General features: G+C 44.4%; 1 pseudogene; it reads left to right on the top strand.

The window, feature by feature from the left end:
- The first annotated feature begins 263 nt into the window (after positions 1 to 263).
- Positions 264 to 772, top strand: LOC129647275 (oligosaccharyltransferase complex subunit OSTC-like; annotated as a pseudogene).
- Positions 773 to 3,204: the final 2,432 nt, after the last annotated feature.

Here is a 3,204-nt window from a genome sequence, read left to right on the forward strand (position 1 = left end):
GTGGTATTAGAGAGCCTCAGGCCAGTGTCTGTGACGAGGGCCCTGGCCAAACTGCAGGGGAACTGGTGAGTCAGCAATCAGCCAAGGAGACAGTGAGTGACTGTTTAATGAAGTACAGGGGCGCTTGCAATTTCACGAATGTATTTGATATCAAGAAACAATTGCCAGTTTATACTTTTGGGATTTTAATTTCTTCTAAAAATCATCTTAGCTGGTTATGGGGTAGCCTGCAGGGTTTGAGAGCTTCTTCTGCTGCCAAAAACATGGAGACTTTGCCCTACATCCCACACGTAGTGCTCTGATGTCCCAAACTGGGCTGAAGAAGCGGCCCGGGTGGCTGACCCTGACGGTGTGCACTCTGCTGGTGGTGTCTTATTCTCATCATCAGAGGAATGACTGATGATGTCACTGTGGAACCTCCCAGTGTCGGATCCATGACTGATGATCGTGGCCTTGGAGGCCTGCAGTTTTCTTGGCCTACAGAGCAAATGGACAGTATAGTATGAAGGACCGCAGCCAGCTTCCTGTTTACAATGGGAGGCTTAGGTTTCATAATCCTGGGCTGATCCAATGCAGCAGACATTCCAAAACTCAATAGATTTCTTGTTCTGTTCATTGCATTTTTGTCCTATAGAGTTTTTTCATGGCTAGGGTATTCATGAGAATGAAACTGCCAGGCTATCTGAATGTTAACATGCCTTCTGAGAAAAAATCAGTGGATAATGGATTTGCTCCTGTTAATAAAGTTTTAAAGGCTGTATCAATCCTCTAACATGAAATGTGGGAAAGAATGAAAAGCAGCAGAAAAAGAAGCATCTGTGAAAAGATAGGAAGCATATAAAGCTCAAACTAGAAAGCCTTCTGCATATGGAAGAGAGAAGCTTATCACAGTATTTTTTTCCCTGCTGACCTATATGACATACATTAATGATGTGAAGTGACATGATCTTAGTTTTTTGCTTCTTAAAGAAAATATACTCCATTTCTACAACTAGATGATTAAATAAAACAATCTTTTTTACAACCCTCTTAACATGTTTTGGAGATGATATTTCTAATTTTCAGAAATTAATGTGAAATCAGGAAGCAAGATCCCATATACTGAGAACCATGGATGGCTGATCAACTTTACCTATGGTGCTTTACCTTTAAAAAGTATGTGATAGTACATTGTTTCAGATATATATTTAAAACTGTTTCCTCAGTAGTAAGAAAGGAGCAGAAATAATTTTTTTCTAATTAAAAAAACTACCTTTGGGTCTTCCCTGTGGTGCAGTGGCTAAGACTCCACACTCCCAGTGCAGGGGACCGGGTTTCAATCCCTGGTCAAGGAACTGAATCCTATATGCCACAACTACCCAAAATGCCTCAAGTAAAAGAGCCCACATGCCACAACTAAAGACCCAGCACAGCCAAATAAATAAGTAAATTAGAATATATATATATATATATATATTTAATGGGCAAAAGTTAAAAAAAAATTCTTTGAACATAGCAATGAAAATTGAAGCACCTCTCCATTGCTTTGCTATCTTCCTCCTTAATGCAGAGCTGGCCATAACTAACACTGCAGACCTTTCTGTTCAATATTTGACATTATGGATTTTCTTACGTTTCCTTTGTCCATAGACGGTTTTCTAGAGCTCTATCGCCTGCAGGGCCACCTGGAAAGTGAAGAGGAAGGAGGGACCCTCCATCCGTCCGGGAGAATGGCTCTGCCTGCACCCCAGATGTGCCCACCGCCCAGAACTCTCCCCTCTGGTGTCTGTCGCTGCTATGTGCCTCTCTCTTCCACCAACACTGAGACCTACTGTGATCACCCTGTAATACGGCAGCCAGCCCCCTGATCTCCAACTTCAGGGGCTCCTGTCTCCCTTTCCCTGCTCTATTTTGTTCCTTTTTTCCCCCATAGCAACTATCAGCTACTAAGTAATACTACTTAATTACTACTTATGCCTTATCTTTAGGGTTTACTGCACATTTCCCCCTGACTGTGCAAGCCCCTTGAAAGCAGGCATCTTTATCTGTTTTGTTCTCTTATTCCAGGTGCTTGGAGCAATTGTGGGCAACCAGTACACCCTCCACTCATATTTTTGGAATAAAAAAAGGACTTCTCCCAGGGAGCCATGACTCCTTCATGAAACAGGAAGGGCTTTGGCCAGTCCTTGGAGGATGGGCAGGCTTTCCATTGGAGAAACAGGGAGGCCAACCAGGCAGGGGAGCACCATGAGCAAAGGCTGAGAGACGGGGCAAGGAAATCACCGGGGAGGCTGTGCAGCATCAAGTACCAGGGTCACGGCTGTGGATTTTCTTTCACAGACAATGGGAGGGAAGAGAAGGCGTATGGAAGGTTCTGGGTAGGAAAGGTTCTTGATGCCAGTAGTATTTTAGGAAGATTAACCTGGAAAGGGGGTGCCTATGAGGATATTCCCAGAAGGGAGTGGTCCCTTCTGGGATATTCTCCTAGACCCCCAGTCCCATTAGCCTGGGACTCTTCTGTGCCCACATTTTCTCTTTGTCCACACTGTCCCATGCTAAGCCAGAATCAGAATCTGAAGGTGTGTGGCACATCTTAGATTTGGAGGGAGGTGACTTTGGCTCCGCCTACTCCCCTTTTTCTAGGTGAAGCCAGGGGAGCCATTACCCACAGCCTCTGGTTAGAAATGGCATGTGGCACTTGGAATGCTTCCTCCTCCTTCTCCATCTTCAAATTTGTGCTGTGGTCCCCAAGAGGAATGAATGAATGCTTACAGATTTCCCTAAGCAACACTGAAATGCCAAAAGAGTAAAAGGTGCAGAGACCTTTGCCCAGCACATCAAGAATGTGGACAAATTTAGAGTTGGAGCCTTGCGTTACAATTGCAAGTCAAACTCCAAGTAGGGGTAACTAGCCCATTAGCACAGGCACTTGAAAACTGACTTTTCTGCCATCTCTCCAAAAACACACACACATACGCACGCACACCTGTGTGCACATTCTCACATACACACATTCACTGGGCCAGAGAAAGATGAAGGCTGACTGCAAAGCACCCATTCCCCAAGACTCCTAATTTATATTGGGAACTAGCTCTAAAGCTCCTCCTGGCCCCCAAGCTTCCCTTGCAATGATAAAGAGCATGTCACATCACACTAAATGTGACACTTAATCAAAACCCATCTTCTTTAACAAATCCTTAACCTCCAGCACAGGAGAGTCGCCAA

This window comes from Bubalus kerabau, chromosome 3 (assembly GCF_029407905.1).
Source record: "Bubalus kerabau isolate K-KA32 ecotype Philippines breed swamp buffalo chromosome 3, PCC_UOA_SB_1v2, whole genome shotgun sequence".
Lineage (NCBI taxonomy): Eukaryota > Metazoa > Chordata > Mammalia > Artiodactyla > Bovidae > Bubalus > Bubalus kerabau.